General features: G+C 45.2%; 1 protein-coding gene across 1 annotated transcript in view; it reads right to left on the bottom strand.

Annotated features, from left to right (window-relative positions):
- Enpp6 (ectonucleotide pyrophosphatase/phosphodiesterase 6) overlaps window positions 1–15440 on the bottom strand; it is a 100525-nt gene that overhangs the window by 65776 nt on the left and 19309 nt on the right. The gene's annotated exons all lie outside the window — the stretch shown is intronic.

Raw genomic sequence — 15440 nt, 5'->3', positions numbered from 1 at the left:
TCAGACAAAAATGGAGGGGGCCTCGGGTGTTTCTTCTCCTCTAGGATCTCCTGACCCTTGATTCATGGTGTAGGAGCTCGCACTCAATAGAGCCTGTCCTCCTTTGTACGCGATTTTGTCATCCTCTCTTTCCATCTTCTCAGGATCAACTGCAGCCTAAAAGTATTACATGGGATAGTCCAGAAATAAGAAACCCTTAAGCTTTAAGTTGCACACCACTCAATCACCAGCACCAGTGACACTGAGAAGGCAGTGGAAGGTGTCTCACTCTAGGTGTTTTTGCCTTGCGGTTGGTTGGTCAGCACACCTCTCAGACTCAGAGATGCTGGCAGGTGGGAATATCAAGGCTTAAAGTGGCTAAGTGGTAGGGTTGGGGCAACAGAGCTAGTGAGAGGGCAGGGTGCTGGGGTAAACTGAGTCACATGGTTGCCAGCACCAAAACCCATCCCCAGCCCAGGCTTCCAAGCTTTGGCCACTTCCACAGTAATTGTCTCAGACACCAAGATGTCCACAAGGTGGCACACAGCGCTCCAGAGTACTGGGCAGATAGCAATCTCTTACAGCCAACTATCCCCCACAGCATCCTGGGATAACAACAGCACACAAAGGAGTCTATGATCTCAGCTTTCCTCTCCCGCTGGAAAGAGTCCAGCTGTGGAAGGAGAGGCTCCCAAAGTTCTGAAATCTGGGGTCTCTGGTTAATGCGTTTTAGATACTGGTCATATATACACATTCCTTTAAACTGACATGGCGCCAAGAAATATCTTTATACGTCCGATTCCAAGGCAGGCAGCTTAAGGATATGTTATGCAAGTCAGATTTCCACACGCTAGACTCCTCTTAGCACATATCCTTGAACATTTGGGAATCTAAGGATCAAGTTAGCCTGTTTAGGTTATGATCTTTTAAACAACGTCCCTCAGCCAAGACATATAAAAGAATTATCCACTCACTGCTCCAAGCACTTAACTTCCACATTGAAATTTGCTGTGTATATCACCCATGAACTATCTGTTGGGAGATATGTACTATTTCCCTAACGTGTTCGAAGATAGATTTCCGTACGGTGAAGAAATGGCTTTAAATAAAACATGCAAGATTCAGTTGAAAGAAGCATCTCACAATTTGCACTTCTTTCAAAGTGACTACTGATGTGTGTGCCAGACAGGGTCATAATTAGGGGGAGTCACAAATAGTGCAAGGCCAAGATAGCAAGAGATAGCAGGCTTTGATTATAGTGTGAAACATAAAACCTGACATAAAAATAACCTAAAATGTTAAAAGAGGGAGAGATTTTTCACTGGAGACATTCACACTCATAGTTTTGAGGTCACCAGACAAGGCAGGGTGGGAAGCACTCCCTTAGCATTCTGTAGGTTCCAGTAGTTTTGAGTAATTCCCTAATAATGAATTAAAAGTATGATTTTTTTTTAAAAAAATCATTTTTCCTGCATGAGAAGAAAAGGGAGAGTGTGGGATTTCTGCTTTGGATACCTTTTCGTTTGGAAAGTGGGGTTTTACTAAAGCTCAAAGAAGTTGAGGGCAGAGATGAGGTTCTGATAAAGTCCCAGGTTCAGTCTTCAGCATAGCAAAGTGGGGAAAAGAAAGGAAGGAGAGAAAGAAAGAAAGAAAGAAAGAAAGAAAGAAAGAAAGAAAGAAAGAAAGAAAGAAAGAAAGAAAGAAAGAAAGGAGGAAGGAAGGAAGGAAGGANAGAAAGAAAGAAAGAAAGAAAGAAAGAAAGGAGGAAGGAAGGAAGGAAGGAAGGAAGGAAGGAAGGAAGGAAGGAAGGAAGGAAGGAAGAAGGAAGGAAGGAAGGAAGGAAGGAAGGAAGGAAGGGAAGGAAGAGCTGAAAACAGTTTTCAGACAATAAAAGCCACTGTGATCTCTGTGAAAACTCAGAAATCCACTGAGTTCATTACCGTGAGTGGAAAAAGAAAAGGTTTCCTTGGACCTTTTAGTACCTTCTTAAGTAACAGTAAAGGGTTGGGCGGGGAAACTATTTTATTTTGACACCTCTCCAGTAGGTGGAACTCGGGCAACACCTGTCCCATGAAGGCTCACCTCTCAGCTTCTCCTGTGGCAAGGCTCCCAGCATACTCTCTTACTGGCCCAACTGCTCTTTCTTCCCCCCAGGGACATCAGGTTCCTCAGACTTAGACTCAAAGACATCTCACAATACTGCCAGGACTGCAGGAGATGGGAGTCCTCTCTTCTGTTCTCTTTCTTCCTGGGGACAGGAGTCTTCGTGCCCAGGGCAGTTCTCCAGCTGTGTGGCCTGGAGCAGTAGCCAGTAGTAAGCATAGGGGGGTTAATTAATGAAGAACAAGGTACAGATAGGTCTTGGATCCAAGCCACTTTCTGCAGTCAAACTTGTAATCGGTCCATGGGTGATCGCTAGAAGACCCAGTGATCAGATTCCAGATCACCACCCAAGTAACCCCCAGTGCTAGAAAGTGCAAGCGATCCATCAGAGCCAGCTCCCAGGAGTGCATCCTAGCAATAACTCCAATCAAGTATTGTAAACCAGACGATCAGTGTGCCCTTCTCCTCCTTTTATAGAGAGAAGCAAGGGGAAGAAATGTGTTGTTTATTATTTATTAAAACTTGTCTCAGCTACAAAATGTGCAGTATAAAGATGAAGCAGACTGTGGGAACAGCCATCCAATGGCTGCCCCAGCTTGAGACCCATTCCATGGGTGAGAACTAACCCTAACATGATTAATGATACTCTGCTATCCTTGCCAACAGGAACCTAGCATAACTGTGTCTCCCGAGAGGCTTCATCCAGCAGTGGATGGAGGCAGATGAAGAGACCCACAGCCAAACAGCAGGCAGAGCCCCAGGAGTCTTGTAGAAGAGTGAGGGATAGACGTGAGCAAGTCTAAGGGGTCAAGGACACCACAGGAAGACCCACAGAACTAACTAGCCTGGAACCAAGCCATGGAGGGTCACAGAGCCTGGGCTGGGTAACCAACCAGTTAGCATACAGGAGCTAGACCTGGACTCTCCACACATTTGTGGCAAATGTGTAGCTTGCTCTTCATGTGGGTCCCCTAGCAAGTAGAGCAGGGGCTGTCTCAGTATCTGTTCCCTGCCGTTGGATCCCATTCTCCCTCTACTTGGCCTGCCTAGTTGGGTCTCAGTGGGAGAGGATGTGCCTAGACCTGCTGGGACTACATGCCCCCAGGATGGGGTGGTACCTAAGGTGGACTTCACTTCTCTGCGGAGAAGGAGAAGGGGCAATGTGGGGAGGGAATTGTAAGGGTGGAACTGGGAGGAGAAGAGGAAGGGGGGCTGAGATAGGTATCTCACAGTTCCGGTGGCTGAGAAATTCAAGAGCGGAGGCAACAGATTCAGGGTGCAGAGAAGGTGGGTACTCACAATGTTCCTACACCAACCTCACACAGAGGAAAGGGTGTGCAGGGGAGGTGGCACTGGGGACTGGAGTGGGCATCTCTCTTGGTCCTTTCTTTCTTTCATGAGAACACTATGGGAGCTTTGCCTTCCTCGCCTGATCATCCCCAAAGTCTCTACCTACTGATGTCACCTCTCCAAGGTGAAGACGTTAGTGTCTCTATAGCTGTTGGAGCACTCTATCACGCCCCTGCGAGAAGGATAGCTGTTTCTTGGGTTAACTTGCTTCTAATTCCCAGGCAGGGTGTGGCGGAAACAAAGGTCAGTCTTGGTTAGCTGTTTCTCGTGATTTGGGAAGGACACTGACCAGTGCCCCTTGAATTCTGAGCATTTTTAGCATGCTAAGGGGAGCAGTGCCGCCCAGATTTGGGCTGATTTCTTCCTTTTCCCTGTGTGGTTGGATCAGGGAACTTGGTCCTGCAGCTTTAGAGCAAGTCTCCAGATCCTGGGCTTCTGATATTTTGTTAAATAAAAGCATGTAGAGCTTTAGTTATCGTCCAGATTTGTTTTATCCTACATACTTTTAAAGAAAGTTCTTTGATTACCATTAGTGTGTGTGTGTGTGTGTGTGTGTGTGTGTGTGTGTGTGTGTACATGAGGCGCATGTGGCAGTCAGAGGACTTGCTAGAGTCAGTTCTTTCCTTCCACCATGTTAGGCCCAGGGATTGAACTCAAGTGACTAGGCTTAGCTAGCGGCAGATACACTCAGCCATCTCATTGGCCTATTGGAAGCTCAGTTTTTGCCAATGTGAGTCATTTAGTTTGTTGATGCTAGATTTTGCTGGCCTGCCTAAGCTCACAGCCTCAGTCCAGACACTTCCATTAAGTCAGACCAGTCTCTTTCTGTAGTCAGGGGTGAACAGCTCTCCTGTAGCTAATGTCGCTATTATAGCCACAGCTTAAATGTCCCAGTCAGTGATCAGACTATAAACAGGTGAAGCTGGAATAGACACAGGTCCTGCTTAACAATCTGGGTGTATTGTGCTCCTTGGGTGCTGTGCTGAAAGATCATTTGCCTCAGGAAAGAAAGACTACACTCAATGAGCAAATCAGCACTCTGCTAGCTGTGAGAAGAATCTCTTTGTCATACTGATAATTTCAGTTCAAGGGCTCCACACCACTTGCGTGTGTGTGAGTGGGGGGGAGGGTGTGTGTGCATGTGGGTGTCTGTGTGTGTGTTTGTTGGTCAGTTTTATTGATGTTTTAGTTTCCAAGGCAGCACCAGGAAATGTGAGAACAGGAGTTCGGGACCTGTGAGTGAGCTGTGGCCTTACAATCCTTTTGGATAATGACAGACGAAAGCTGACATTCCATCCCTACTCCCCACTAGCCCTGGACCTCACTTGACCCACCGAGCTTCACCGAGCTTCAGTTTTCCAATCTGTGAACTTGACCCACCAAGCTTCACCAAGCTTCAGTTTTCCCGTCTGCGAAGCTTTTTGGGGTTTGTTTCTCTTCTCTGCTTTTCGCTTTCGTTCCCCCCTCCCATTTTTTAAGTTCCAAGGAACCCAGGAACTTGCTCAAGCAATGACTCTGCCACTGACCTACACCCTCCGCCCTGATTCCTTATTTGAAAGTTGGATACCATCAAGCCTTCCGCCAAGCTTAAATGGAGATTGTTCAGTGCCCGGGATAACACAGGCCACTGGTAAGTGCATGTGGATGGCTACATCTCCGTGAAAGGACTGCCTTATTGAGCAGTGCCGTCCCTTTAAATGGTGTCTAGGAAGGGTTGGTGATGGGCTGTGTATTTTTTTATATGATATTTACTTTCCCATCTCCTTAAGGACAAATCAAAGAAACATTACTACCCATACTTTACTCTGAACAGTCAGGTGAAGCTAAAAGGATCGGCAAGGAGTGCCGGGTAGACTCAATAATTGACCAAGTAATTGACCAAAGAACATTCAACACAGCTGAGAAAACGCCTGCCTAGGACATGAGAAATGCCTGGCCTGACACTGCCCTCTAGTGGTGGTAAAGATAATCTCTGCTACCCTCACTGATGTAGGCGCACTAGTGTGCCAAGCAACGCCTTTTCATTGTGTGTCTTGAACACTCTCCAAGCTCCATGGCATTCTTAGATCTGCTTTGGACTATACTAAACATGTCAGGAATTCTGACACGGATGGCTCTGGAAGCCACGTAGGACAGGATGAATATTTTACTGGTCATTTTTTCTGAGTCTTCATTCTCACAGACCACCACCAAGCACCCTAGTCCTTACTGGACTTGGCTCTCTTTTCCAGGCCTTTAAATTCATATTTATGTTTTATCATTTTTCACTCCATCGCTCCTTTCCTTCCTTGCTTTCATTCCTGTTCTTGGTTAGGTCGCCATCTTCTCTTTACCCCAACCCTGTATGGTCACGGTGGTGAGCACTGGTCTCCAACACAGTTTCTCCCTCTTGAAGTACTTCCGACCACTCCCTGGGATATTCCTCTCACATCTCACCTGGAGTACACTCAGTGCCTTGCAGGGCCACCTTGGGCTGAGATGAGGGGCAAAGTATTTGCATCTAGTCTTAACTGGTCCAAGGACGGTGTCTCACCCATGACCACAGTGACAGATGCTCAGGGATCCAGGCTGGCTGGGATAAAGCCTTGTCTGTGAGTTACTCACGCCTAGTCTCCTTTTGGTAGTCAAGTTAAGAAACAGTCCTAGTATAAACACACTTCCTGGAAGGTGCTCCCTGGAAGGGCTGTTCAGGCTACATCAAGGGAGCTAACAGGAGAGAACAGGAGACATGGGATGTAGCAAGGTGAGTCCTGGGCAGGGTGGAGTCCGATTCACATCCTCAGCTCCCAGATTCCTCTTACACAGTGATAGCTACAGGGCACACCATTGTGTCCTGACTTCACATGTCTTTCTTCCCATGCTGAAATATTTTCTTAAAGAAAATTCTGACGTTATCATAAACATGGTCTGTGCCTGTCTTCATACTAAAGGGTTAGGGTTGAGGGAGTAAAACATAGTTATAGTCAGCAAGACAGACCACCGTTCCTAAGTGACATCTGACCCATCTAGGTAAGGTTTTCTGACTCTTTTTAAAAGTCTTAAATGCAGGTTCTTGTGCGTATGTGACAAGTGCTTTACAGATTGAGCCATTGTCATAACACCACAGTGATTTTCTTCTAACCTACCCATGTATTAGGTACATTTTGAGGTTCTGGGATGAAGCAATAAGCAAGAGAGACCAGTGGACTGAGATAACAGTTAAAAAGATGTAAATTACCTGGGAAGACAAATTCAGAAAGTAGAGCTGAGACGTTAAGAGCCTGCACTAGGGTGTGGCTTTAGATGTCTGAAGAGGTATCTTAGAAGACAGGGATCACACAACAGTGTCCGTCTTGCGATGCTCCTGAGGCTGCCACACTGAAATCAAGTAGGGAAAAACATCTTCCTTGGAGGAAAGAGAGCTCGGCACATTGGAAGACAAGGAGAGTCTGGCAAGGTAGGAAACAAGGGAGATGCCATGAGAGAGGCTGACCGAGCAACGAGCCACTATGTGGATGCATAGCTTTATTCTACATATGAAGGGAGACATCCAATGATTCTCCTTCAAGGAAGACACTGCCTGAGTCTTCTTGGGTTGGTAGATGTTTGGTTGGGGAAAACTTCTTGTTTCTGGACCCTAATCTCTTAGACATGAGAGAAATTAAACCCGAGGCTTTGTCCTAACCCTTTCTGTCTTGAGCACGGCTCTCTCCTAACACTGTCTCAAGATTGAACCTTTGTTTCTGACTGTGTTGAGTTATCTGCCTCCCCTCTCCGCGGAGACCTCGGGATGGTTGCATTCCTCGCATCAGTAGAGGCCTGAGTGGTTTCCTCGAAACTGTATGGAGTGAGTTGAAAAAGGCTAGGATAGAAGCCAGGAGACTGGATCAGGGCGGTGTGACTGGGACCAGGGGTAAGCATTCAAGGAAATGAGAAGTGTCTGACTCCACTCTCAGAACTACGTGGGTTCTGTCCACCCCATCTGCTTGACTTGAGTTGAGGCCCCTGAGGGTGTCCCCCCTCTATCATAACACCCACTGTGATGGTTTGTATATACTTGGGCCAGGGAGTGCCACTATTAGGAGGTGTGGCCCTGTTGGGGTAGGTGTGGCACTGTGGGTGTGGGCTTTAATACCCTAGCGCTAGCTGCCTGGAAGCCAGTCTTCTCCTATTGCCTTCAGATGAAGGTGTAGAAGTCTCAGCTCCTCCAGCACCATACCTGCCTGGATGCTGCCATGTTCCCACCTTGATGATGATGGACTGAACTTCTGAACCTGTAAGCCAGACCCAATTAAATGTTGTCCTTTTTAAGAGTTGCCTTGGTCATGGTGGTGTAAAACCCTCACTAAGATCCCCACTAAAGGCTTCTACAAACGAATGGCTATGGGGTCTTGATGGAATTGAAATGGTTAAATAAAAAGTAATGTAATCTTGCTTTAATTCTGTGGTCTTTCAAGCTTTAGGTTGAACACCCCAGGATCCAAGAAGGCAGTGAAACTAGTTTGCTTGAGGAAGTGTGTATACATGCATGTCCCCCTCCCCAAGGAGTGGCTGGACAGTGTTTATCAAGGATCTTAAAAATATTCATTGAACTCTAGGGTCTCATGATTTTTCTTCTGTATGTCTACCAAAAGAGAAGAAATATCAAAGATGAGATTTATAAACACAGATACTCAACACTGTTAGACACAGTCTGATTTAATTAGTGTGTGCCAGTCACTGTGGGTATATTGTAGACAAGGCAGGTTTCCAATCCCTCTCTAAGGCAGGCAGGCTTGCTAAGGGCGGACGATTGGATTTGATGCTCATAAGGGCACCAGAGCCTCACCTTAATGACACAGATCTTTTGTCTGTATACAGCTGGCACTTGGCATTTTACTGCAGGGTTTTACTATTCTCCCAAAGGATTCAGGCAGTGAAATTGGAAGATCTGAACGTGTTCCTGGAGTTTCCCTGATACGGCAGTAGGCAAACCTGGGACGAATTCTCAAAAGGTAGAGTGAATGTTAAGAAGGTCGTTAGGGACAGTCTGCTTTAGTCACCTGCTCATTCCTGTAGTGTTGACTATTTTCAAAGCATGGTGTCAGGTACTGTGAAAAGCATAAAAAAGGGGAGGTGGCAAGGCCCCAGCTTAGAGGGTCTGATAGTCAAGACTGGAAAATGCCACCTAGGGATCCTGTGAGAAATGCCCAGACAGTGCAATACTGGAAAATGCCATCTAGGGATTGTGTAGAAAATGCCCAGCCAGCACAAGAATGGAAAATCTAGGGATCATGTGGGAAGTGCCCAGACAGCAAGAAGAAGGTATGAGGAGGGCCTACGCTGGCCATCTACTGAGTTCTCATAACTCTGGAGAAGATAGGTGTGTGGGAACCATACTCTAGTGAAAAGCTGAGTCAGGAATGCGGATAAACAACTAAAGTGAACAGTCTAAAGGGACAGCTCTACCCAGCTCAAAAGCTTCCAGAAGATGTCCCAAACTCTGATATGGAAATAATATAGGTTATCAACCAATCCATGGATCACCTCAATCAATCAATCAATCAATCAATCAATCAATCAATACCAAACAAACAAACAAAAAGCAAACCAACAAAAAACATATGATACACTAATGAGTCAACCCTGTTCCAAGCTAACGAAATATTCAAGATGCTATGTGCTAGGGACACACCTAATAATAATGGTAATAGCGGCAACCTTCACTCCGTGCCAGGCTCTGTGCTGAGAGATTTCCAGAATGACCTTATTACTTAATGGCAGACTTTTGGAGTGGATATTTTACATGCCAGACAATAAGACTTGGGTGAAATAAGTTCTATTTCCCCACTATTAAGTGGTAAAGCCAGGACCAGAAATAATTTACACTTAATTCCAAGTCCCCTGGTGTTTTACAGTATTTCATACTGTTGTTTTTTTTTTTTTTTCAGAACTACTGGAGATGCAACTCAAAACTTCAATCGCGCCGTGGAAGCATCTCCCCTGCCTAGTACCGACCTCCACCTCTTAGCTCTCAGATGTGAATTTTAAGATGAAGTCTATGTATGCACTTGACTTTACCACTCTATGCGTTCATACAGTTGGGAGACCTGAAGTGGGGAGAACGGTGTTCACTGTGGTCTTTGAACCCTGTCATGAAGTGTGTAACTGCACAAGCCTGAAGCTGTGCACTGAAGGAGACCCACAGTGCACCCCAGTTTTACCAATAACCTTGCAGGACTCCTGGTTTCTTCATCTTAAAAGGAAGGGTGGGTAATTAATACCTGTGCTAACTCGGCTAACTCCATTCCATGATGACTTTGAAGCTGAAACCATTGCTTCTCTGAGTTCAGAGATATAAATGATCCACCCAAAACATCGCTGGGCAACACATTGAAGCCTCTTGGATCCACTGGGCTCGGCACTTTCTCCCAAACTTTTGGATATACTTTCCAGGTCTCCTTTCTTTGTTTCATGCAGTTTCATTTATGTCTACTGTTCTAGAGGAGAGCATTTTTTTATCACAACTGGGCAGGAGCAAAATCCTCATTAGACCGAGAGCTTATGAGCTGTTAACATGTGGTCCAGAAAATCTACCAAAGACTAGGAAGCTTGAGACGAGTTCTCGGTTGAGGCTATTGAGAGATAGGACTCTCTCTCTCTCTCTCTCTCTCTCTCTCTCTCTCTCTCTCTCTCTCTCTCTCTCTCTCTCAACAAAGGTAGTCTGTGTTCTCATCCTCAAACATGGAAAGAAAACTGTGTCACCCAAGCAAAGGGCCTGGGATTAGAAGTGCAGAACAGGCACTGACGAAATGGCTCAGTGCTTAAGAACACTGGCTGCTCTTCCAGAGGACCAGGGTTCAGTTCCCAGCACCTTCATGGTGGCTCACAACCATCCACAACTTCAATTCTAGAGGATCTTATGTCCTCTTCTGACCTCCCAGACACTAGTCACACACATGGTTCCTAGACACACACGCAAGTAAACACTCAGAATTATTTTATAGTTTCCCCACTAACCCTCTTGCAATAAGCATAATGATTTTGCTCTTTTAAAACCTGTGAGCAGAAAGAAACACAGAGAAGTTGACTGGTTTGCTCTTTAAGACAACAGAAGCCATTCTGACACAAAAGCTGGGGCTTTTCGGTTTCAGGAAGCCCTGCCTCTCCCTGGGGCCACGGGGCACAGCGTATTGTCTTTGCCAAGGATCAGAGCACTCGGGAGCACCGACAGGATGGGGCCACTGCGTCATGAGGAACAGGTGTTCATATCTTGGGTACTCTTGCACTGGTGAGGTCTATAAAAACTCTGCAAAGTTGACTGAGACGTTTTCAGGGCAACTGAAGAAGTTATAAGGGCGATTAACCCAGGTCTATGGAACAAGAAAATACAAGGAAACTATAAATATCCCACCACGGCTGGCTCCCTTTGCCCCAAAGATGGCCTCCTTTCTGCTTCTATAGCACATATTTTCTATTATTCTCTCTTTTATTTCTCTTTTTCCTTTATTTCTCTTTTTCCTCCTCCCATGATGCCCTTACTAGTTTCATGACCTACACACCCACACCCACCCCCCCCACACACACAGTTATAAATCTGCAGCGTTCGTCTCTCCGAGTGTGCTTTGTCTCACCCATATTCTATTTCCGGTTGCGCGCATTCTCCCGCACGCATGCGCTATGTGTACTGTAACTGTCCACTATCTGATACAGTCTAGAATCACTCCAGAAAAGACTGTCTCAACGAGAGACTCTCTGGATCAGGTTGGCCTGGGGGCACGCACGGCAGTGAGGGATGTCTTGACTCCATCAATTTTGATGTGAAGACCCAGCCATTGTAGGTGGTACCACCATCTGGATTTAGATCCTGAACTGTACAGAAGCAGAGAAAGTGAGCCAGCTGATCACAGACATGCATGCATCCTTTCCTTTCTGTTCTTGATTTTGGATGACTTGATTTTGATGATTTTGGACTAGCTGTTTTAAACTCCNCCCCCCCCCCCGACTTTTTGTTATTGTGACTCCACAGTGAGACCCTGGCCATCACCTCCACCCTCAGCTGCTAGCTGTTGCAGAATTAATGGAGCAGATTACATTAGAATACCACAAGTATAGATATGTCCCACCATTGACAGACACGTTAGGGAAGTGCCAGCTGTGATCCCAGCGTGCATCGGGGCAGGGCTCATGAAGCTCTGCCCTCATCTGAGGAAGCACTGGTAACTGATGGCTGCTGGGGGAGGGGCAGTCAGTTTGGTTCAGGGATTTGGGCTATGAGAGGCTATCCGTGCTCAGGTAGATGGTACACTCAGACAGCTCCAAAATGGACTCAGCAGGTAGGGTGGGGGTACTGCATACATGCTCTCAGATGAGGATCCTGGATTTTAATATATATATACATTAGAATAGGTACTTAGTATGCTATATTACTGTGATGGTTTGTATATGCCTGGCTCAGGGTGTGGCACTATTAGAAGGTGTGGCCCTGTTGGAGTAGGTGTGTCACAGTGGGCATGAGATTCAGACCCTCCTCCTAGCTGTCTGGAAGCCAGTATTCTGCTAGCAGCCTTCAGATGAAGATGTAGAAGAACTCTAAGCTCCTCCTGCACCATGCCAGCCTGGATGCTGCCATGTTCCTGCCTTGACGATAATGCACTGACCCTCTGAACCTGTAAGCCAGCCCCAATTAAATGTTGTCCTTAGAAGAGTTACCTTGGTAATGATGTCTGTTCACAGCAGTAAGACCCTAAGACAATTAGTATAGTATATTAGTATACTATATGCTATATAAACTAGTATATTATTAGTAGTATTAGAATAATATTGAAATATTATTAGATTATTATATATGATAGTATATCTATATATTAATAGAACATTAGTATATTAGTATATATACTAATATATACTATATTAGTATAGTATACATACACTAGAAGGAACTATCAGATAAGAAAAAGAACTATCTTAAGAAGAGACAGGAAAAAAAAGAATAGAAGGAAAGTAGTAAGACACTGGGTCCTAGCCGGGCGTGGTGGTACACGCCTTTAGTCCCAGCACTTGGGAGGCAGAGGCAGGCGGATTTCTGAGTTCGAGGTCAGCCTGGTCTACAAAGTGAGTGCCAGGACAGCCAGGGCTACACAGAGAAACCCTGTCTCGGAAAAAAAAAAAAAAAAAAAAAAAAAGACACTGGGTCATGAGTACAAAAGAGGGAAGAGACCAGTGAAAGGCGAGGCCTGAAGGTTTGGGAAAGACTTGGAAAATGAAGATAAAGAGTGAATGAAAATGTGAAAACAAAACTCAACTTTGTACATAACTTTTTAAAAACTGATTTTATTTTTTTTTAGACTGGATGGCTGACATGAACCTCATTATGTAGACCAGTCTATCTCGAACTTACGGAGATGCCTTTGCCTCTGCCTCTGCCTCTGCCTCTGCCTCTGCCTCTGCCTCTGCCTTAAGTTCTACACAGAGAAACCCTGTCTCGAAAAACCAAAAAAAAAAAAAAAAAAAAAAGTGTGGGAAGCCATATATGCCATTGCAAGGTGGCACTGGCTACCGCTGGCCACCACCTATAAGTTTGGGTAAACAACCAATGTGCGCATATGCAGTAGAGTTTTTTGCCGAGTCACTGCCTGGCCTGGGGCATGTAGATGAGGTACTGAATGCATAACCAATCGGGTGTAGATATGTAAATGAGGTATGTTAATGAGGTACTGAGAGCATAACCAATCAGGTGTGAGGCACACCTCTCCTAGGCCTATATAAGCAGCAGCCAGTTCTGGGCTCAGGGTCTTTTCGCTTCTGCAATCAAGCTCTCCCAATAAACGTGTGCAGAAGGATCCTGTTGTGGCGTTGTTCCTGCTGGCTAGTCTGGCGCTCACAAAAAGCAAGTAACACCATGCCTGGCTGAAAACTAATTTTTGAAAAGACGGGATCACAATAGACTCTTCGATTATCCAGTGCACCCTAATAGCTCTCAAAAGGGAGAAGGCCAGGTGTCGATGGGGGCAGGCAGTGGAGCAACAAGTCTACAAGTCAAACAATGCTATGCAATCTCGACTGCGCCCCAACTGGGAGAGGCACAGAACAGTCTTCCTCCAAGCACTTGGAGGGAAGCAAGCTTTGATGGTAGTCTTCTTGGCTTCCTGACATGTGAGAGAAGAAATTTCTGGGGTGTTGTTGTTATTGTTGTTGTTGTTGCTTAACACACGTGCATGCATGCTCACAGACACAGCTTGTACTAATTTGTTGCCGAGACTTTAGCAAACTCACACTAGAACTGAAGGACCTGTGACAGTCCCCTATACAGTAGATGTGTTGGGAAGTCTTTAGGCTAAAACTCTCTGTCAACCACACAATCACAAAAGCAAACAAGGACACCCTATAGCATTCAGTTACTAAGCCATGATATTCTCCAGTAGGGCAGGTATACCAGATGCATTTTTCACTCATGGTTCCGGATAGCTGCCTGATCAGCTCTCTTCCTTCCCTAAATCCCTCTGCTCAAAAATCTCACTAAGGCGCTGTGGAGAATGCTCTCTCTGGTCATTCCTGCTGCTGCTCCCCCGCCACCTCCATTCTAACTGTCCCCACCAAATAGATTACCCAGCGATATTACAATGTTTGTGTTTAGCATTTTATAAGACTGTAAGTTTTCTGGTGCTAGACACTTAGCCCTGCTTAGTTCATATGTATAGACAGAGCCTAGAAGAGTATATTTCTAGTTCTGTATAAGATAATAGATAAATTTTGCATAAATGAATGACCACCCATTATGTCGGCATAGCAAGGACTCATATAATGAAGAATGAATGAATGAGTGAGTGAATGAATGAATGAATGAATAGTTGATTAGAACTTGTATAGCAGCAGGAATACAAAGTTGAAGACCAAGCCCCTGTTCCGACAGAGCATTGCACTCTTCAGTAAAATTTGATTATTAGATACTAGAATTAGTCATCCTGGGAGCAGGGATATCGTGTTACAGTTTAAACCATCTTTAAAGAAGCCCACACTCACAAAGCGTCATCATAGGAGACTGTGTTACTTAGAACTGGGGGAGCAAATCCCAGTGGTCTTTTGTTTTTATTCCTGTGTTTATGTTTCAATTCTGGAAGCAGGGTCTTAAGCCTTTCCTAATGGTGTCTCCTTAAGAAAATATGGTCTGAGGTTGGCTTCTGTGGGGTAAATTTCAAGACTTAGAAAGCAAACATTTTCTTAAAATATCAACCCAACTCTACTTAGTCAGATCAAATATTGACCTAGGTTTGTGTTTTATGCTAGGGAGGTAATTTCTTCACTATTCTCTCTCTCTCTCTCTTACACACACACACACACACACACACACACACACAGAGGGAGAGAGAAAGTAATAATACTAAATAAATATATTTAAGACCCCAAATAAAAATAAAACCAAAAATACAGAAAGAAAACTGATTCCAACTGTTCCAGATGGCTGAAAATTTCAGAACAGTTTAGTTTGAAAACAAAGCAGTTCTGGTAAGAAAAGAGTCAGAAAACATCACCCATAATTATGTAGGTAGAAGCGTATTTTTAATGAAGATTCTGAGTCCACAACTGTGAAGTCAAATGGTAATCTCGCAGGCCCGTGAAAATACAACTCTTTTTTTTTTTCTTTTCAGAGCTGAGGACCGTACACTGTTGTTATCTTCAGACACACCAGAAGGGCATTGGATCCCATTACAGATGGTTGTGAGCCACCATGTGGTTGGTTGCTGGGAATTGAACTCAGGACCTCTAGAAGGGCAGTCAGTGTTATTGACCACTGAGCCATCTCTCCAGCCCTTTACTCAAGTCCTTGTGTGATGAAGGCCTCTGCTTTCCTTGCAGAGGTCAGACCCTGGCCTCATGGGCCTGGCTACTTCAAATGTGATAGAAACAGGAAGACTCTAGGGAGGCAAACGGCAGCTAAGCGAGTGTGTCAGCAAATGTATTGACACTCAGCTTCCTGAACTGTCCATCTGTCTTCCACCACAGTACCCTCTTGTCCATCTGTCTTCCACCACAGTACCCTCTTGTCCATC

This window comes from Mus caroli, chromosome 8 (assembly GCF_900094665.2).
Source record: "Mus caroli chromosome 8, CAROLI_EIJ_v1.1, whole genome shotgun sequence".
NCBI lineage: Eukaryota > Metazoa > Chordata > Mammalia > Rodentia > Muridae > Mus > Mus caroli.
Note: the sequence above shows the minus strand (reverse complement) of the source record. Positions and strands in the feature narration are given on the sequence as shown.